General features: G+C 49.8%; 3 long non-coding RNA genes across 4 annotated transcripts in view; 2 read left to right on the top strand and 1 right to left on the bottom strand.

The window, feature by feature from the left end:
- Window positions 1-8431, top strand: part of LOC146425278 (uncharacterized) — a 51681-nt gene extending 43250 nt beyond the window's left edge. Inside the window, exons 2-4 of one of the 2 annotated variants that reach the window (XR_014846536.1) lie at window positions 6523-6622; window positions 7665-8030; window positions 8334-8431. This is a non-coding gene — a long non-coding RNA (uncharacterized LOC146425278). Of the gene's footprint in view, window positions 1-6454; window positions 6623-7664; window positions 8031-8333 lie in introns of those variants that run through there. The other variant, XR_014846535.1, reaches the window with a different exon arrangement.
- On the top strand, window positions 512-2771 carry LOC146425279 (uncharacterized). The gene is made up of 3 exons (XR_014846486.1): window positions 512-1625; window positions 2454-2491; window positions 2633-2771. It is a non-coding gene; the product is annotated as an uncharacterized LOC146425279 (long non-coding RNA).
- On the bottom strand, window positions 7881-9686 carry LOC146425277 (uncharacterized). Its single transcript, XR_014846562.1, has 3 exons — window positions 9385-9686; window positions 8098-9334; window positions 7881-8013 (listed from the first exon to the last, which is right to left on the bottom strand). It is a non-coding gene; the product is annotated as an uncharacterized LOC146425277 (long non-coding RNA).
- Between the last annotated feature and the right edge of the window lie 11808 nt (window positions 9687-21494).

The raw sequence follows: 21494 nt of genomic DNA, 5'->3' as shown, positions 1-21494 counted from the left end.
GGAGACCCCCGTTGCTGAGACAGATTCTCTGAGCTTTTGCCCCCCTTCCACCAGCACAGGTGCCTGTCTGTGGCTTCCAGGGCTGAAGGCTGAACTCTTAATTCAAAGTCAAATTGTAGGTAACAGCTCTGGCCTGATGGCTTATCAGCTAAGCATGCATTTGAAACCAGCACAGAAACCGCTGAATCATCCCATGAAGGACCTTCACCTTGGAGGGGGCTTTGGGGGTCTCCAAAGACCACCAGGATATATGGAGCATGTGTGGTGCACATGCTAATGATATTAATGACTTCTGAGAAATGATTTGTATAACCACTCCTATCCTGAAGAATGAAATTAATATTCATGATTTTACCTATAACACTGTGTCTTTGGGGTACTGAGGTATGTGTGTTTGGTGGAAACAATTCCCCACACATCCAATGCACCGAATAAAGCAAATACCCACTTCTTTGACTTGGTCTCTGAAGTGTCTCTGGGCTCGATTGGGGCGAATCATTGCGGAGGAAGGAGCCGCAGAGAAAGTCATCCCCAGGGACTCCAAGGGAAAGCCCCTGCTGTTGCCAGGCTCTAAGCGTGTCTCCCGTTCAGGAGTTGTGCTGTGGAAGGGAGCGATTCGCAGTAACTTGGTCACACCTTGCAGCCCAGAGCTTTAGAACACTGCGGGGAAGCAGTGCCATTTCCAGCCAGCCCCCTTCTGGAGCCTTTGCAGTTCCAACAAAGGATCACCGATTGCCCAGAGCACTTCTGCACCAGCAAGGGAGGCTTCTCTTGTGCAGCCCAGTGGGGTATGTTTTTGTCAGCTCTGAATTTTCCCTTCTCCACCTTCAAGATGAGAAAAAAAACTGACTTTCTCTCTTGGCTTTCCTGCCCGTTCCCAGCTGAAAGCTCTTGTGATCTTCATGCTTTTTTCTGCTTCAGCAAGTATCTGGCAGCACTTGCATTGCGGAGCACAGGGTACAGCAAGAAGGAGAGAAAAGAAGCTTGCCCCAGCTTCAGGCGTGCAGATCTCCAGCAGCTGGAGCTGCCGCAGAAGGAAGCAGGTGAAGAGAAGGCGTTCTTCCAGTACCCCCCATCTGTTCGCAGCCTTGCCCGGCTGCAGAGAGCTGTTCGCGGCTTTCTCACTTAAAAAAGTGCTTTAGCACCAGGGAAGCTCTCTGGGTCTCCTATTTCTCATTCTTTTTTTTTTTTTTAACTATGGAAGTTTTTTCTTCCCTAAAATGGAACAGATTGCAGGAACATTCGTATAATAGTAATAATAACAACGATGATAAGTAGTTGCAGTAGTAGTTGTCATAGTAGGAGATTACTACTTGAAACAGTGTTCCCTTGACTGCCAGCTTCAAAACGGAAGACAGACATTTTCTCTGAGGAAGAGGATGTGTCTGTGGGCATTTCAGCTGCTTTTCTACCTTGCCTCCATCATTAACTCCCATTCAGATAAGTCTTTTAATCCTTACTAGCATTTTATTAATAGTGGACTTACATGACATTTCTAGAGATGTTGGTTAGCAAATGCTGGCTGAGTACTTGTACATGACCCAAACCAACTCCTTCTGCCTCCCTTGTTCTTGTTTCAGGAAAAGGAGCCCATTGTTGTGCCATCTGTTGAAGAAATTTTAAAGGTAGGTGCTCTTCAAGAATAGATCTCTGTATTTGCTGCTGTTTTGCACACATGAAGGAAATGGATGGGGAAAAATACATTGTTCAGCTCCTGTGCACTCAGCAGATGTTGCCCTCACTAAAAGTGTGTTTTGGGGTGGGCTGAGGAGAAATAAAGATGGAAGCTGGAGGTGTAATCTCTTAAAGATTGCTCTTCCTGTCAGCCTGTGTCTAGTGCAGTTCAAGAGCCACACTGACAACTCATGCCAGGCAGCCAGAGCTGCTCCTTCCTCAAGCTGGGGGTTGCCTTTTCCGAGCCCCCCCTATCCAAAGGCTCAGGACGTGCTACCTCCTGTCCGTGCTTCCAAATTCCCATTGCCAACCAAGGGAAAGCAGCCCCATGCTTCCAGCTCAGGGTGTTACTGAGAACCAGATCTCATTGTGCTTCTGAGTGTTTCTGAGTGGGCCAATGTGGGAGCAAACTTCTCTTTCCTCTTTTCCATTGTTTGAAGAAGGCCCTGTATTTCTAGAGCTCTAACATGTGTGAGCCAGAGGAGGCGGATGAATGAAAAATGCTTCAGTGACTGACATTTTGTTAGAGCTGTGATCTCCAGAGGTGATATTTTTCATGAACATTTAAAGCATGTCACATCTGTGGAAGCATGAAACCTGTTTTATCTTTGTTGTCAGCAACAATGTTATCTGAGTGTGTTAGACAGTGTCAGTTTTAGATGGTGCATACGCCAGGCACACAGACATGCCTTTAAATCATCTGCACTTGTTGCGCTGTGCCCAGTTCCCTGAGCTAACCTTGCCTCCCCCTCTTCTCTTTGTTTTTGTGAACAAAACAGATTGTGGAAAAGCCATCTTCTTCACTTGCTCCTCCAAGGTACAGTTGTGTTCTCAAACTACTCTCTCTAGACCAAAGAAGGGGGAAAACAAAGCTACTTTTCATAGAATGGGGAGATGGGAAGGGGTTCCTGAGTTCTCTGGTAGCTACGGCCTGGTTTCACTTTTGTGGGGTTTTCAGGAAAGCATCAATTAGAAATGAATCATCCAGGCATGCTGGAGTTTGCCTATGAACCAGACTTGTATATTCCCCAGTGTTCCCCTCTTTTCTCCTCCTCCCCTCCACCAGTGTGTCTGTAGATCCTGTGTTTTTGGCTTAACCAAGGAACACAGATGAAGAAGAGAAAACTTCAAGGGGAAAAAAAAATAATAAAAGAGGATTCCATCCTGAAGTTGGTTAGCCTTTATTGGAATTTGTTTCCTTTGAGGGTAGGGGCTTTCAGAAAGGCACTGGCCAGTTTTGTTGTTCTGGAGTTTTCTTTTAACTTTAGTTGGCTGTTGGAAAATGCAGTTTTCCAGCAAAACTTATGTTAACTAAATAAACCTGAACAAAGCCTCAGCATACTCAGGCCTCAGTTAAAATCCTAACAAATTACAGTAGCTTGTTTCCCTGAGAATGTTCTGTGAGAAGATTTCAAGAAGATGCAGCTGTGTAAGGAATGTACGGGAGTGAATTTGTGATTAACAAAGAATGCAGGAGAGAACCCTGATTATGTGAGAACAAACTGCAGATACGTGTGTAACTATAATTAGTAACATCTGTAACAGTATATAAGTCTCTCGTTTGGTGAAATAAAATGGAGCTTACTCTATATCTCATATTGAAACTGCCGTGAGTTCCCTCTCGTCGTTATGTCAGTTGGCTGAATGCAGCTTCACAATGTAGCAGTGAGGTCCTGCTTATCTATTTGTCTGGCTGGGTGTGAGCTGAAGCTTTGATCATTCCTAGAAGGTTTTTTATCCCACTGCTTTATTTTTCTCCTACGACAGTGTATTCCTCTGGCCTTCTCCCCTCTCCTCTCCATGCCCACACAAACGTTTCAGCTTTAGTTTGGAGTACTGCCGTGTCAGTGGAATAAGGAAGGAACCTTCCCCCCTTGCTGCTTTCTCACTTGGTCTCCTGGTGGCCTTGCAGAGCTCTCCAGTGCCAGCGCAAGAGGGTGGCACCAGCGCAGCCCAGCAGCTCGGAGTCAGGGAGCACCAGAGGGTAAGAAGCAGCAGCAAGGCATCAGCAGCAATTCCTGCCAGCAGCACTCCCAGCCGACGGAGCCTCCTCACAAGAGCTGTGGCCAAATGGACAAGACTTCTCAGAAAATCTTTCACCAAGAGTCCAAGAATTCTCAGAAGAGGCCTGGCAAAGTGGCAAAGACTTCTCCCAAGAGCTCTGTCCAGGTGGCCAAGACTTTCCAAAAAAGCTGTGGCCAAGTTAGCAAGAACCTTCAGAAGAGCTGTGGCCAAGTGGCCAAGGATTTTCACAAGAGCTCTGGTGAAAAGGCCGAGGATTTCCACAAGAATCTTGGCCAGGTGACCAAGGATCCTGAAAAGAACTGTGGCCAGGTGGACTCAGGAAGGCTCCTCAGGAATCTCATCCTCAAACCAAACACAGCTTCCTGAAGCCTCCTGCGCACACCAAGGAGGCCTTGCCCAGGAAGGCTGTGGTTACCAAAAGGCCTGGCGAGCTCCTGGTTCATTAGTCCAAAAGAGTCAGGGAGGTGAAGAGGCACCCTGGTCCTTCGGAGGTCACAGACTAGTCTTCCAAGGACTAGCCGAAAGTCAAGGGAACTGTGAAGCCAGAACCCAGCAAGAGAAAAGACCTGAAACCAGCCCTTCACAAGCTCACAGAGAAGAGAAAGGACAAGGGCTCCCACCAGGCCAATGCCAAAGGCTTTCTGGAGCCCAGGCTCCTGGGAGGTGCTCCTGGGTGACTGGCTCTTATCCCCAGTGGCCACAGGCCTGGGGATTTGCATGAGGAGAAATTGCCCTTTTCCTTCCAGGGGAGAAGAAGTTGTTCTCACCTGCAAGGAAGCCTGACTTGAAGAGGAAAGCCATGAAGAGTCCGGAGAGGTCCCCTGGAAAGAAGAAGGTGAGAGGGCCCAGGGGGAGGTGGGTTTGTACAATGACCAAAGTGGGGTCTGAAAAACCCATGTGGGCTTTCCTAGCTTGGCACTAGAGCCATGATCCTTCTCCTCTAAAGGAGAGTGTTATCAACCTTCTAAGGGGAATGTGAATGGAAACTTCCCACAGCTGTTTCCTGTTGGTCACAAATCTTCTCCTGAGCAAATGAAAAGCCCTGTCTACCTATATTTGGTGTTTTGACACAAGTTTTGCTGTGTTTTCTGAAAATCCTGGTTTCCTGGGACAAGAAAACCCCAGTCCTTCCTCTGTCGGAGGAGGTTTTGGCAGCAGGCTATGTCAGCATGTGGCTGACCAGCCCCCCGCTAGCACTGCTGGGTTTCTCTGGGTTTCAACCCAAGCACAGCTTTGTAGGGCAGCGCTGCTCCCTTCCCGTACCAATCCGTTAGAAGCGGTGCGGTACCTGGAGCACTTGGCACATGGATAAATAGGCAAAAATCTTGCTCGGATTTCCCTGGAGCTGCTGTGATGCCAGCAATGATGCCCAAGAGGTGGCTGTGTGCATCCCAGGGCTTTGCTGAGATCCCTTGGCAGCGTCCCTCAGCCATTACAGTCCCTCGAATTCCAAGACAGCCCATCATTGAACTGAGGTGTTCGTTGCTCCCACACGTTTTTTGGGAAGCTGACTCCCAAAGGAGACTGGGCCAGCTTCACTCACAGAGTTGGCTGCAGGCCTTGTGGTGAATGGGTACTCCTTTTGGACATTCCGGTGCCGGTCTACCTCTTTGCTCCTCCTCCCAGAGCAGGTGCCTCAGCACAGCTGGGCGAGTAAGGTTGTTTCCTGTGTAGGTTTCATTTAGTTTTACCATTTTCTGAACTTCCTGTAGTTGTGGGGCAGAATCGAGACAAGCACGGAAATGGACAAGAAATTTGAGAGGCCCCAAAAGTTCCCCCTCTTGCAGAGCAGTGGGAGTAAGGGAAGCAGGCAGGCAATCTGTCACTTCTCCTGCTGTCTCCAAGAGCCAGGAGAGGAGCTATTTGATGTGAGCATGTCCTCCCTTGCAATCTCCGTGCCTGACTGCAGGAAATCCCTACTCAGAGCCTGTATTCCAGATGGGAGTGCAGCCTGGAAGGAGAACTCATTGAGAGCAGCCCTGCAGAGAAGCTGCTCGAGGGTTCTGTGTTTCTCTGTACTCTGGCAGAGAGGCACAAAGTCCTGGAATGCTTTTGGCTGCCACCAGGCACGCTGTGGGTAAGGGCAATTTCTTTTACATTTTCTTGGCTTGTAGCAAATGACTTGGAAGTTTCTCATTCAGGTGAGATGATGATTTGCACACTTGATGTTGTAAAATTGATATTAAAAGATTTATAGAAAGTTTTCATTGATTGTCTCTCTGCCTGAATGATTCCTGTGCTTCTGGAAGACAATGGCAGCAACACTAACTGACTTTTTAAAATTTAGCCCCTCTCAAATTCTTGTTAATAAAATCAGAAGCCCCTGCACTTCTGGGGATCTGAAGGATCCCACTCTCCCGTGGCTGAACTTCTTTCCCTCCCTTTGATAGGGCATATTAAAAACAGCAATTGCTTGCAATTGTTGACTTTGCCAGCAGGAATCTGAATCCATTTCTGTATGATTCAGACTAAGTGGGGGGGGAAAAAGCCAACTCAGAACTGATGAAATGCTTCTTTGCAGCAATAGGAGGGCCTTAATTTGGTTATGATTAGCAGCAAAAGGTTTACAAGTTCCATCCCTGCAGCTAGAAAACAAATCATCTGCCCAAGAAAATGTAGGGAAAATGCCATTTTAGGTTACTTGTCAGTGAGCCTAACATCACTATCTGCAGTGCTTGGGTTTGAACTTTTGAGCTCCAGTATCATATTGTTTTCTGTTTTGAACCAGAGTTTATTGAACTGGGTTGTACTGTTCTGTACTTGAGGTGAACCTTCAAGGCCTGAGGGATTTTCCTTTTCCTTTTGTCATTCTTCCTGTGTTAGAGAGAAGACAAGGGGGATACTCCCAGGAAGAAAAAAGAATTTAAAGAAACCCAACCAAATGATTTCAGCCTCCAGCAAAGAAAGACTGCAAGAAATTGAAGTGAGTATGCAGCGGTGGGATGTCAGGAAGATGTGTAAATCTAAGTCTTTCTTCTTTCTTCAGATGGCTGGGGCGAAGAACTGGATCTCCTGTCATGATACTCGAGAGGTAGTTTCTAACATCATGTGCCTTCTGCAACTTCAAATGCTGCAGATTGGCCTTTACATGCTGGAAGCAAGCAGTGCAGAAAGCAGCTCTGTAGGTGCAGGTGAGTAAGGCTAGGAAGTCTTTACCTTCTGACATCATCTTCAAGCCCAGAGGCGTTGGGGCTGACGTGGAGCTGGGGGAAGAGATATTGCAACTGCCGTAGGAATGGAAGAGCTTGAATTCTGGAGTTCCTTCCTCCCTTTTTCTCAGGAAAATGAGCAGCTGTCTTAGTCATGTGCTGGCTCTTGGAATGGGAAGGATAGGAGGTGTTTTGGAGGAGAGAGGGCTCTTGATCAGGTTGGGGATGGTGCTGTGCTCTGTGTCAAATAGTCCTCTGTGCAGCATCAGCGGTGCCAAGACAGAGACGCTGGAGAGCACGTGTGCAGGGAGTAGAGAGCAAAGCATGGGAAAAGTGGGTGCTGAAAGAGGGCAGGGCAATGACCCATGCACAGCAGAGTCGGGCAAGAAGCGCAGCATCACACCTGAGCCTTCTCACTAGGTTTCACTTCATTTCCTCCTCCTCTGATGCTGCAGTCCATGAGCTGGGATTCATTGCTTGGTGTGTTCTTGGAAACTTGGAGAAGCTGACTCAAACTTATGTCAATGAGCAGTGGTGAAAGAAGGTTGAGGGCTGTTTGGTTCTGCTCATTGTTGCCAGAGTGCCCCGGTCATGCTCATTTCAGATGATCAGAAAACTGCTAGGCCACTCTACTATTAAATGTGAAAGTCTCTGCCACTTTCAAAGTCTCCCTCACCTCTCACTTGATGCCTCTCAACATTGGAAGCATTGTCTAGTTGGGACACCGGCAACAATTGCTTCAGGATGTAGCCAAGTTTTTAGGAAATCCCTCCATTGTATGTGCATCATAAGAATGGATTTGCTTCTCTTGTGCAGAGCATCAAAAGCTTCATTCCAAACGAAGACGAACAATGTGGTGCTGCCACCACTGCCAGGCATGACGACTACTGCACAACGTGCACCAAGCTCTAGCACCACAAGCCAAAAGAGAGGCAGAACGGAGACACTGACGACCTGCCTGCCATGGATAACCCTGCCAGGAACCAGGATCCTTTGTTATCCAAGGACAGGAAAATGGAGGAACATCACAAGGAACTATCAAAGGGCATCAACACTGGCATCCAGGAGACCTGGGGGGAGCTTCCCTGCAAGCCCCGCTGAAGAGCTGTGTGATTCTCTTCAGAAACATCCTCCCAGATAAGGAACCATTTCTGGTTGTAGGCAACTGCCAAGACAAGATTGGTGGGTGTCAAAAGGAGTGTGGTTCTGAAAACAATGGGTGTTTGTTGAAAAAAAAGAAACAACAAACCTGTGGCTTTGGCTGCAACCTGGGCCTAAGGTTTTCTAGTTTGCTGACAAACTTGTTGGTGAGCCTTGCAGCTTTGCATTTCCAGGTTCTAAAGCTGGATTCCATGGCTGTTTACTGATGGCTCTGGGTGTGGGCTCTGGCATGTTTGGGGGCTGTGTGTGTTAGGCCAGAGTGTGCACGCTGTAGTAGCTGCCTTCTAACTGCTTGCTTTTCCCCCATTGTTTTCCCGGTTGCAGCCCTCACTGCTCTCCTAGGCACTGAGCAAGGACACCTGCTGCTGAATTCCTCTGTGCCTGGGAAAAGCTGAATGGAGCTAAGCATTGTGAGCTGCCAGCTGAGAAGTCAAGGTTCCATTTCCATTAGGGGAGGGATTGTTGGGGAAGAAGGCAGGAGGGGAGAGCCTGGCGAATAGACTATGCCTAGGACAAATGAACATTTTCTCTTGAAATTTAGGGAAGCCGGGCTTTGGAATTGCTTTATGCATCTCTCTCTCTGAGCAGCATTCTTCTCTCCGTGGTTTTTCAGGGATCCTCGGGGGATGAGAAGAATCCTTTCCCGGTGACACCTTTCCCACAAGAAGACAAGACAAGAAGACCTCAAGTTTGAACAGGAAGTGTTTGGTTCGCAGCCCTGCCTGTAGTTTCTGAAGCCACCAGGCAGAAGTGGCCCTGCAGCTCCCCGACTTTTGCTTCCCTGATCATCAGCACTTCTTTCGGGAGCAAAGAGAGAGGGAGACACGGGGGAGACCTGCCCAGTCAGGGCAGCACCTGCTGAGTCAGTTGGCTAGAGCTGAGCAGCACTTGAATTTTTGACTCCCTGCTGGGCCTGTGACCTGGATTTGCCAGCAGAATTCCTAGAGTTGCTGCTACTTTTTTATTGTACACTTTAGTCCTTACAAATGTTGTGCTGTCCTGTGTTGCAAGCAGTGGGGAATGCTCACAAGCTGACACCTGCCATCCCACGTGGCCTTTGCAGTGTCATTTTCCATCAAACACAAAGTTTCGTGACACCCTCTGGGCAAGGGGATGCATTGCCACCATCTATTGGCAAGCTTGCAAAAGAAAAGAAACACCATGTGCCTGGCTGAAGGGCTGCAAGGCCCTACAAATCTTCCCCCTAAGGAGGCAGCTGCTGAAATTCAAAAGGCTTTGCCGGTCCTCTTGGAGCAAAGTCACTCCCGTCATTGACTGTCCTCTGCCATATGTCCCTGTTGGATGAATCCAACCAAAGGTTTTCTCTCTCCCTGCCCTTCTTCCAGGCTTTTTTGCTGAGAAAAAAACAGCTGACGTGACCCTGCCTGACCTTATACACTGTATCAGACACAATTTACAGTGACCCAGACTGGAAGCCAAAGTGCCTTACCTGGCTCTCCGGGTTGTAAAGAGTTCAAAGTTCTTTGCTCTTTTGAAGCCTTAGAAACACTTTTGTTCTTTTTTTTTTTTAATTGGTCAGTGCAAAAGATCTGTATGTTATTTTTATTTTAAATACAGTTGTAAGTTATTTTGGTTCCTTTTAGAAAACTTGGTGGTTTCTTAGAGTAACGCTTTTCTGCCTTGCAAAAGAAGAGATGGAGGCTGGTAGCTGCCTTTCAAATGGAGAGAAGGATGGTATCCCAAAGTAAGTGTGCTTACAAGAAAGAATTACCTCCATATTCCACATCCTTTCATGATACAAGAACAGCTTAGTGAGGTACGGAAATAAAGTTACCCTTTGCCCTGGTTTTGTGGTTGCTCCAGTTGCCTGTGCCTGTGTCAACTCACATTGCCACATTTCACAACAATCGTTTGGACACTGCCACGAACAAAAGCAATACTCACACGGACGTTCCTCCTGAAGGAGAAAAACAAATCATTCTTCTTGATCAGGTCTGAGTGAGTGGGGCATCTGACAGATGCAGGCCTTTCCCAAGCCCGGGCTGCAGAAACCCTCACGGTCAACAAGAATTGACTGATTCTGGCAGTCAACGCTGCCTTCCAGTGTGCGTTGGTTTAACTTCACTCTACAATGGCTTCCTTTCTTGGGCTTAATACATGCATTTCGAGAGCATGGATGAGCAACTCACTTCATGGCTCAATCGAACTTCCAGAAAATCATTTTCAAGTCTGGTTTTCACAAAGCATGATGTACCTTTTCCTCTTCATTATTTACAAAAAGAGAAAGGAATGTATAAAGAAAGGACTCTTGCTTTTAAAACTTAGATTTGGATTTATGCGGAGTGTAGTCATTTGAAAAGCTCTACAGAGCCACTGGATCAGCATGAACAGGAATCTCTTCCGTGACCCTTGTGAGAGACAAGGGGCTTCATTCTTTCATCTACTGAGTATTCAAACTGGGAACTACCACAAATCACACAAAATACAAGAACATGGTGAGCTTAGCAACAGACAGAAACCTTTTGCCAGAACCTTGGCAGATCTTTCAAACACCGTCAAGAGAAACCAGAATGTTCTTCAGCCTAATAATTCAGCAGATTTCTGATAGTGCAATAGTAGAAAAAAGAATCAAATACTTTCGAATCAAAACACCCTCCAGCACCCTCAAAGCATTGGGAGGCTTTGATTATTAGCCTCTGACCATGCAATTTGTCTCGCAAACAACACACTGCATGGATATACACAACCATCTCAATCTCCTTCAGAAATAACCAGGGCCATTTCAGGCACAGTCCATTTTCACTTCTTACTGAATTCTCCTTCTTCTATCATTCATCTAGAATTTCCTGTTGAATTCCAACCATAATTGCATTCAAAGACGGCATGAAGAGAACACTGAGCTAGTATGCTCAAGTACTCCCAATCAACAAGTCACGGAAAGGTTGGTTTAGCCACATTCTCTCGGTCTTCACTCCCAGGAAAAAGGGATGAGACAGGAGGAAATAGCACTCAAGTTGTGCTGGAAAGAAGGGGATATTTTTCCAGGAAAGAAATGGTTTCAGGGTTTTCCCTCCCCCCACACCCCTGGAACCTTACTGCACTTTGCCCAAGGAGAACAGGAACACCCCAAGGAGACAAGGAAATGCACTGGATGTTCAAAAAACGCAGGCAGTGGGCAGGTTCTGTATCCCATACACTTCCCCATCCATGCCAAGACACACGAGGCTGCAGGAACACGCCACGTGCCGGGCGGGATTTGGTGTCACCCAGGTGCCTATCACAGTCCACTTAGAAGCCGACGTGGGATGGTTCGTACCAGCTATGATCTCGGAGTGCAAAAAGAAGAAAAAAGCACAACAGAATTCAACAAGTCAAGGGAATTACATTTCAGTCCAAAGAGGGACTTTATTAATTTAGCCCATAAACCAGCCTGGGCTAGAAAGAGAGAGAGAGAGGCTGGGAAAGATAGGGAGAAAATGGAAGAAAACGGGTCTTATAGCTATCACCACGGCTATCACCATGGCTCCACAGACATCCAGCGTCTCTGAGGGTCCTGTCCAGAAGGCGTTCCTCTGCCTCTGCGTCAATCGATGTCATCTCACGGTGGGGAAGATCTTCAGAATTCAGTTATTCCAGAGCTGTCTTTTATTCAAGTCCACACACCTCGTCCCTTCTTGCAACCCGCCTGTGCGCCCCCTTCATTCTTTAGGAGATATGCCAAACTATGCTTGGAAGGCCACACATGCCAAGAGAGGAGTGTCTGGGACATGGCCGGCTATGGAAGCAGGCTCTCTCAAAATATTCCAAATGGATGCCAGGGCAACATGTGCAAAGCCTTCGTCACACACCAGCTATAGGAGGCACAGAACAGTTGCTCTGTACCAGCGCAAGCAGAACCTCTCCTGCTCTCCGGCTGTGTGCAGACAGCGAGCAAACCAGCGGCTGAGCACACTGCAGCAGGGTTCGTTAAGAACATGGCCCAAGTGCACCAGAAAGCTGTTTTTCAGCCCCACTGTGCTCAGAATGCTTGCTTTTGCTTCAGCAACTCCTGGCAGCATTTGCACTGAGGGGCATAAGGTGCAGCGAGAAGGAACGAGAAGGAGCTTGCCACGACTTGAGACAAGCATATCTGCAGGAGAAATAGCTGTCCCAAAAGGAAGCAGGTGAAGAGAAGGCTTTCTTCCAGGAACCCCCTCTGTACGCAGCCTTGCCCGGCTGAAGAGAGCGGTTCGCGGCTTTCTCGCCCTAAAGCGCGCTTTAGCTCCGGACAAGCTCTGCTGTTCTACGGCTCTGCGCAGAAAGCGAACAAACCAGCGGCTGAGCACACTGCAGCAGGGTTCATTCAGAACTTGGCCCAAGTGCATCAGAAAGCTGCTTTTCAGCCACACTGTGCTCAGAATGATTGTTTCTTTCTCTGCAGACAGTTTTCTCAGCTGGCGAACACAGGCGCTCGGCTCAGGTAATTAACTAGGACTAGGGTTAGGCTTATGGCTAGGGTTAGGGTTGAGAGATCTAAAGGGCCTCCAGCTGCAGGCGCACTGCCACTGCAAAGAGCCTCCCAAGGCCATTGCGAGAAGGCCCTAACGTGTCTTCTCCGCCATCTTTCTCAGCTGCCAAACACAGGCGCTCGGCTCAGGTAATTAACTAGGGCTAGGGTTAGGCTTACGGCTAGGGTTAGGGTTGAGAGATCTAAAGGGCGTTCAGCTGCAGGCGCACTGCCGCTCCAAAGAGTCTCCCAAGGCCATTGCGAGAAGGCCCTAACTTTGCTGCTCCGCCATCTTTCTCAGCTGGCGAACACAGGCGCTCGGCTCAGGTAATTAACTAGGTGTAGTAGTTTTAATTAGCCCGAAACATCAGTAAAGTGTTTTTAACATCTAAGAAAAATTTAGACCCCTCAAAAGCTGTTCTAGTAAACCTAGGGAGGTGTCTGAGGAGTAGAGTGTGGCACAAAGATAACTCCTGTATGTCCTGAGTGCAAGTTCTAAAACTTTTTACATCAAGTCCAGCAGAGCCAATCTCTGATAGCTCTAAAAGTAATAAACATGCTACTAGCCAAGTCTAAACCAATTAGAAGTGCTATTTAAGCCTCTGTAAAAACATATTTAAGAAAAATTCAAAACAAAACAAGCGCGCACTTCTTTCACTTCTTTGTAGTTAAAAGAAAAAAAGGTAGAGGTAAAAATATGCAGAAGAAGAAGAACATAGAAAGTACCAAAATCAATAAAAAAAATAAGAAAAGAAGTGCTCCAGTGTTAGAGCTGAAAACCCTCTGCAAGCCACAGCAAAAGCCATAAGAAAGCAAGAAATCCCCCTGCAGCTCATAGAGTCCACAGTAGTGCAAAAATTCTGCCCACAGCCCACGCCAAAAGAGCAGGTGAATACCTAGAAAAAACTGTAAACCAGTGAGAATCTCATTTAAGAGTTAAAACTGCAAAAGCCTTGCAAGAAAAAAAAGACCTTGCTCCTAAGATAGAAGCAGCCTAACCTCAATTTAAGAAAATCTGCATAGCACCCTATGAACAAAAAAACTCATGTTGCAGCAGAATTTCAGGCGAGATATTGCTCGTAAAATTAGACCCACGCCAAAGAAGTTCTCAGAAAACTGTCTCTCGAGAAAAAACACCCTAGCTAAGTAGAGAACCTCTTTTCTTAATTAAACTGACCAAAAAACCCCTCAACCTGCCCCTGTCTGTGTTGCTAGTTTAAAAAAAGAGAAAGAAGGAGGGTAAATGCAAAAACTGCTTCTTAAAAAGGTAAGAGTGAGAGCAAAAAACTATCTGAAAAAAAAAAAAACAAAATAGAAATAAAGAGTATTTGTAGTAAAAGAATTATAGTAATGAACAAATTTAAAAATCTGCTCTGTAAACTGAAAAGAAACACCACACCCAGCCCCCCCCCCCACCTGGCTTGTGGATTGTAAAAGAAAAAAAGAAGTAAATATTATAGGTTCGTAAAAAAAAAAGAAAGAGTAAAAAAAATAATGCATGAAAAGTTTATTTTTACCTAGTATTTATCCTCCAATTCTGATAGGTAATTAAATCACCTTTTACAACTTTAAGCTTAAAGCCTATTTACCCTTTTCGTGCGTCCTCCTAGAAAAATCCTGTCTCAAACCCACGACACTAGGGCTAGGTTTAGGCTTACAGCTAGGGTTAGGGTTGAGAGATCTAAAGGGCCTCCAGCTGCAGGCGCACTGCCGCTGGAAAAACCTCCCAAGGCCATTGCGAGAAGGCCCTAACGTGGCTGCTCCGCCACAATTCTCATCTGGCGAACGCAGGTGCTTGGCTCAGGTAATTAACTAGGGCTAGGGTTAGGGTTACGGCTTGGGTTAGGGTTGAGAGATCTAAAGGGACTCCAGCTGCAGGCGCACTGCCGCTTGAAAGGGCCCTCCAAGGCCATTGCAAGAAGGCCCTAAGGTGGCTTCTCCGCCATCTTTCCAGCTGGCGTACACAGGCGCTCCGCCCAGGTAATTAACTAGGGCAAGGGTTAGGATTACGGCTAGGGAGAGGGTTGAGAGATCTAAAGGGCCGCCAGCTGCAGGCACACGGCTGCCAGAACGAGCCTCCCAAGGTCATTGCGAGAAGGCCCTAACGTGGCTGCTCCGCCATCTTTCTCAGCTGGCGAACACAGGCGCTCGGCTCAGGATATCATCTTGGGCTAGGGTTAGGATTACGGCTAGGATTAGGGTTGAGAGATCTAAAGGGCCTGTAGCTGCAGGCGCACTGCTGCTGGAAACGCCTCCCAAGACCATTGCGAAAAGACCCTAAGGGGGCTGCTCCGCCATCTTTCTCTGCTGGCGAAAACAGGCGCTCAACTGTCCTAATTAACTAAAGCTAGGGTTAGGGTTACGGCTAGAGTTAGGATTTAGGGATATAAAGGGCCTCCAGCTGCAGGTGCACTGCCGCTGCAAAGAGCCTCCCAAGGCCATTGCGAGAAGACCCTAACGTGGCTGCTCCGCCATCTTTCTCAGCTGGCGATCACATGTGCTCGGCTCAGGTAATTAACTATGGCTACGGTTAGGGTTACGGCTAGGGTTAGGTTTGAGAGATCAAATGGGCCTCCAGCTGCAGGCCCACTGTTTCTGGGAAGAGCCTCCCATGGCCATTGCGAGAAGGCCCTAACGTGGCTGCTCTGCCATATTTCTCAGCTTCCAAACACAGGCCCTCGTCTCAGGAAATTAACTAGGGCTAGGGTTCGGCTTTTGGCTAGGGTTAGTGTTGAGAGATCTAAAGGGCCTCCAGCTGCTGGCGCACTGCTGCTGGAAAAGCCTCCCAAGGCCATTGCGAGAAGACCCTAAGGTGGCGTCTCCGCCATCTTTCTCAGCTGGCGAACACAGGCGCTCGGCTCAGGTAATTAACTTGGGCTAGGGTCAGAGTTACGGCTAGGGTTAGGGTTGAGAGATCTAAAGGGCCTCCAGCTGCAGGTGCACTGCCGCTTGAATGAGCCTCCCAAGGCCATTGCGAGAAGGCCCTAACGTGGCTGCTCCGCCATCTTTCTCAGCTGGCGATCAAAGGTGCTCGGCTCAGGTAATTAACTATGGCTACGGTTAGGGTTACGGCTAGGTTTAGGGTTGAGAGATCTAAAGGGCCTCCAGCTGCAGGCTCACTGCCACTGGAACGAGCCTCCCAAGGCCACTGCGATAATGCCCTAACTTGGCTACTCCGCCATCTTTCTCAGCTAGCGAACACTGGCACTATGCTCAGGTAATTAACTAGGGCTAGGGTTAGGGATACGGCTAGGGTTAGGTTTGAGAGATCAAATGGGCCTCCAGCTGCAGGCCCACTGTTTCTGGGAAGAGCCTCCCAAGGCCATTGCGAGAAGGCCCTAACGTGGCTGCTCTGCCATATTTCTCAGCTTCAAAACACAGGCCCTCGGCTCAGGAAATTTACTAGGGCTAGGGTTCGGCTTTTGGCTAGGGTTAGGGTTGAGAGATCTAAAGGGCCTCCAGCTGCTGGCGCACTGCTGCTGGAAAGAGCCTCCCATGGCCATTGCGAGAAGGCACTAACCTTACTGCTCCGCCATCTTTCCCTGCTTGCAAAGTCAGGCGCTCGGCTCAGGTAATTAACTAGGGCTACTGTTAGGGCTATGGCTAGTGTTAGGGTTGAGAGATCTAAATGTCCTCCAGCTGCAGGCGCACTGTTGCTGGAAATAGCCCCCCAAGGCCATTGCGAGAAGGCCCTAACCTTGCTTCTCTGCCATCTTTCTCAGCTTCCAAACACAGGCGCTCATCTCTGGTAATTAACTCGGGCTAGGGTTAGGCTTACGGCTAGGGTTAGGATAGAGATCTAAAGGGCCTCCAGCTGCAGGCTCACTGCCACTGGAACCAGCCTCCCAAGGCCACTGCGATAATGCCCTAACTTGGCTGCTCCGCCATCTTTCTCAGCTAGCGAACACTGGCACTATGCTCAGGTAATTAACTAGAACTAGGGTTGGGGTTACGGCTAGGGTTAGGGTTGAGAGATCTAAAGGGTCTCCAGCTGCAGGCGCACTGCCGCTGGAAAAGCCTCCCAAGGCCATTGCGAGAAGGCCCTAACGTGGCTGCTCCGCCACAATTCTCATCTGGCGAACGCAGGTGCTCGGCTCAGGTAATTAACTAGGGCTCGGGTTAGGGTTATGGCCTGGGTTAGGGTTGAGAGATCTAAAGGGACTCCAGCTGCAGGCGCACTGCCGCTTGAAAGGGCCCTTCAAGGCCATTGCAAGAAGGCCCTAACGTGGCTTCTCCACCATCTTTCCAGCTGGCGTAAACAGGCGCTCCGCCCAGGTAATTAACTAGGGCAAGGGTTAGGGTTACGGCTAGGGATAGGGTTGAGAGATCTAAAGGGCCTGTAGCTGCAGGCGCACTGCTGCTGGAAACGCCTCCCAAGACCATTGCGACAAGACCCTAACGTGGCTGCTCTGCCATCTTTCTCAGCTTCCAAACACTGGGGCTCGGCTCAGGTAATTAACTCGGACTAGTGTTAGGGTTATGGCTAGGGTTAGGGTTGAGAGATCTAAAGGGCCTCCAGCTGCAGGTGCACTGCTGCTGGAAAAACCTCCCAAGGCCATTGCGAGAAGACCGTAAGGTGGCTGCTCCGCCATCTTTCTCTGCTGGCGAACAGAGGCGCTCGGCTCAGGAAATTAACTAGGGCTAGGGTTAGGTTTGAGAGATCAAATTGGCCTCCAGCTGCAGGCGCACTGCCGCTGGAAAGAGCCTTCCAAGGCCATTGCGAAAAGGCCCTAAGGTGGCAGCTCCGCCATCTTTCTCAGCTGGCGAACAGAGGCGTTCTGCTCAGGTAATTAACTCGGGCTAGGGTTAGGCTTAAGGCTAGGGTTAGGGTTGAGAGATCTAAAGGGCCTCCAGCTGCAGGCGCACTTCTGCTGGAAAAGCCTCCCAAGGCCATTGCAAGAAGAACCTAAGGTGGCTGCTCCACCACATTTCTCAGCTGGCGAACACAGGCACTCGGCTCAGGTAATTAACTAGGGCTAGGTTTAGGGTTACAGCTAGGGTCAGGGTTGAGAGATCTAAAGGGCCTCCAGCTGCAGGCGCACTGCCACTGGAAAGAGCCTCCCAAGGCCATTGCGAGAAGGCCCTAACGTGGCTGCCCTGCCATCTTTCTCAGCTTCCAAACACAGGCGATCAGCTCAGGAAATTAACTAGGGCTAGAGATAGGGTTACGGCTAGGGTTAGGGTTGAGAGATCTAAAGGGCCTCCAGCTGCAGGCGCACTGCCACTTGAACGAGCCTCCCAATGCCATTGCGAGAAGGCCCTAACGTGGCTACTCCGCCATCATTCTCAGCTGGTGAACACTGGCGCTCGGCTGGGGTAATTAACTAGGGCTAGGGTTAGGGTTACAGCAAGGGTTCGGGTTGAGAGATCTAAAGGGCCTCCAGCTGCAGGCGCATTGCCGCAGGAAAGTGCCTCCCATAGCCATTGCGAGAAGGCCCTAACGAGGCTTCTTTTCCATCTTTATCAGCTGGCGAACACAGGCGCTCGGCTGGGGTAATTAACTCAAGCTAGGGTTAGGCTTACAGCTAGGGTTAGGGTTGAGAGATCTAAAGGGCCTCCAGCTGCAGGTGCACTGCCGCTGGGAAGAGCCTCCCAAGGCCATTGCGAGAAGGCCCTAATGTGGCTGCTCCGCCATCTTTCTCAGCTGGCGAACACAGGCGCTCGGCTCAGGTAATTAACTAGGGCTAGGGTTAGGATTATGGCTAGGGTTAGGGTTGGGAGATCTAAAGGGCCTCCAGCTGCAGGTGCACTGCTGCTGGAAAAGCCTCCCAAGGCCATTGCGAGAAGACCGTAAGGTGGCTGCTCCGCCATCTTTCTCTGCTGGCGAACAGAGGCGCTCGGCTCAGGAAATTAACTAGGGCTAGGGTTAGGTTTGAGAGATTTAATGGGCCTCCAGCTGCTGGCGCACTGCCGCTGGAAAGAGCCTCCCAAGGCCATTGCGAGAAGGTCCCAACGTGGCTGCTCCGCCATCTTTCATAGCAGGCGAACACTGGCACTATGCTCAGGCAATTAACTATGGCTAGGTTTAGGGTTACGGCTAGGGTTAGGTTTGAGAGATCAAATGGGCCTCCAGCTGCAGGCGCACTGCCGCTGGGAAGAGCCTCCCAAGGCCATTGCGAGAAGGCCCTAATGTGGCTGCTCCGCCATCTTTCTCAGCTGGCGAACACAGGCGTTCTGCTCAGGTAATTAACTAGGGCTAGGGTTAGGCTTAAGGCTAGGGTTAGGGTTGAGAGATCTAAAGGGCCTCCAGCTGCAGGCGCACTGCTGCTGGAAAAGCCTCCCAAGGCCATTGCGAGAAGACCCTAAGGTGGCTGCTCCACCATCTTTCTCAGCTGGCGAACACAGGCACTCGGCTCAGGTAATTAACTAGGGCTAGGATTAGGGTTACAGCTAGGATTAGGGTTGAGAGATCTAAAGGGCCTCCAGCTGCAGGCGCACTGCCACTGGAAAGAGCCTCCCAAGGCCATTGCGAGAAGGCCCTAAGGTGGCTGCTCTGCCATCTTTCTCAGCTTCCAAACACAGGCGCTCGTCTAAGGGGATTAACTATGGCTACGGTTAGGGTTACGGCTAGGGTTAGGTCTGCGAGCTGTTATGGGCCTCCGGCTGCTGGTGCACTGCCGCTGGAAAGAGCCCCCCAAGGCCATTGCGAGAAGGCCCTAACGTGGCTGCTCCGCTATCTTTCTCAGCTGGCGATCACAAGTGCTCGGCTCAGGTACTTAACTAGGGCTAGGGTTAGGGTTACGGCTAGGGTTAGGGTGGAGAGATCTAAAGGGCCTCCGGCTGCAGGCGCACTCCCACTTGAACGAGCCTCCCAAGGCCATTGGAGAAGGCCCTAACGTATCTGCTCCGCCATCTTTCTTAGCTGGCGAACACAGGTGCTCGGCTCTGGTAATAAACTAGGGCTAGGGTTAGGGTTACAGCTAGGATTATGGTTGAGAGATCTAAAGGGCCTCCAGCTGCAGGCGCACTGCCGCTGGAAAGAGCCTCCCAAGGCCATTGCGAGAAGGCCCTAACGTGGCTACTCCGCCATCATTCTCAGCTGGTGAACACTGGCGCTCGGCTCAGGTAATTAACTAGGGCTTGGGTTAGGGTTACAGCAAGGGTTCAGGTTGAGAGATCTAAAGGGCCTCCAGCTGCAGGCACACTGCCGCTGGAAAGAGCCTCCCAAGGCCATGGCGAGAAGGCCCTAACGTTGCTGCTCTGCCATCATTCTCAGCCTCCAAACACAGGCGCTCAACTCTGATAATTAACTAAACCTCGGGTTAGGGTTACGGCCAGGGTTAGGATTTAGGGATATAAAGGGCCTCCAGCTGCAGGTGCCCTGCCGCTGCAAAGAGCCTCCCAAGGCCATTGCAAGAAGGTCCCAACGTGGCTGCTCCGCCATCATTCATAGCAGGCGAACACTGGCACTATGCTCAGGTAATTAACTAGGGCTAGGTCTAGGGTTACGGCTAGGGTTAGGTTTGAGAGATCAAATGGGCCTCCAGCTGCAGGCGCACTGCCGCTGGGAAGAGCCTTCCAAGGCCATTGCGAGAAGGCCCTAATGTGTCTGCACCGCCATCTTTCTCAGCTGGCGGACACAGGCGCTTGGCTCAGGTAATTAACTAGGGCTAGGGTTAGGGTTACAGCAAGGGTTCGGGTTGAGAGATCTAAAGGGCCTCCAGCTGCAGGCGCACTGCTGCTGGAAAAGCCTCCCAAGGCCATTGCGAGAAGACCCTAAGGTGGCTGCTCCACCATCTTTCTCAGCTGGCGAACACAGGCACTCGGCTCAGGTAATTAACTAGGGCTTGGGTTAGGGTTACAGCTAGGGTTAGGGTTGAGAGATCTAAAGGGCCTCCAGCTGCAGGCACACTGCCACTGGAAAGTGCCTCCCAAGGCCATTGCGAGAAGGCCCTAAGGTGGCTGCTCCGCCATCTTTCTCAGCTTCCAAACACAGGCGCTCATCTAAGGGGATTAACTATGGCTACGGTTAGGGTTACGGCTAGCGTTATGGTTGAGAGATCTAAAGGGCCTCCAGCTGCAGGCGCACTGCCGCTGGAAAGAGCCTTCCAAGGCCATTGCGAGAAGACCCTAACATGGCTGCTCCGCCATCATTCTCAGCTTCCAAACACAGGCGCTCAGCTCAGGAAATTAAGTAGGGCTAGAGATAGGGTTACGGCTAGGGTTAGGGTTGAGAGATCTAAAGGGCCTCCAGCTGCAGGCGCACTGCCACTGGAACGAGCCTCCCAAGGCCATTGCGAGAAGGCCCTAACGTGGCTACTCCGCCATCTTTCTCAGCTGGCGAACACTGGCACTATGCTCAGGTAAATAACTAGGGCTAGGTTTAGGGTTAGGGCTAGGGTTAGGTTTGAGAGATCTAATGGGCATCCAGCTGCTGGCGCACTGCCGCTGGAAAAAGCCTCCCAAGGCCACTGCGATAATGCCCTGACTTGGCTGCTCCGCCATCTTTCTCAGCTGGCGAACACTGGCACTATGCTCAGGTAAATAACTAGGGCTAGGTTTAGGGTTAGGGCTAGGGTTAGGTTTGAGAGATCTAATGGGCATCCAGCTGCTGGCGCACTGCCGCTGGAAAAAGCCTCCCAAGGCCACTGCGATAATGCCCTGACTTGGCTGCTCCGCCATCTTTCTCAGCTGGCGAACACTGGCACTATGCTCAGGTAAATAACTAGGGCTAGGTTTAGGGTTAGGGCTAGGGTTAGGTTTGAGAGATCAAATGGGCCTCCAGCTGCAGGCGCACTGTTGCTGGAAATAGCCTCCCAAGGCCATTGCGAGAAGGCCCTAACGTTGCTTCTCTGCCATCCTTCTCAGCTTCCAAACACAGGCGCTCATCTCTTGTGATTAACTAGGGCTACGGTTAGGGTTCCGGCTAGGGTTAGGGTTGAGAGATCTAAAGGGCCTCCAGCTGCAGGCTCACTGCCACTGGAACGAGCCTCCCAAGGCCACTGCGATAATGCCCTAACTTGGCTGCTCCGCCATCTTTCTCAGCTGGCGAACACCGGCGCTCGGCTCTGGTAATTGACTAGGGCTAGGATTAGGGT

The sequence above is a fragment of the Lichenostomus cassidix genome, chromosome W (assembly GCF_008360975.1).
Source record: "Lichenostomus cassidix isolate B80296 chromosome W, HeHo_3.0, whole genome shotgun sequence".
In the NCBI taxonomy this organism is placed as follows: Eukaryota; Metazoa; Chordata; class Aves; order Passeriformes; family Meliphagidae; genus Lichenostomus; species Lichenostomus cassidix.
Note: the sequence above shows the minus strand (reverse complement) of the source record. Positions and strands in the feature narration are given on the sequence as shown.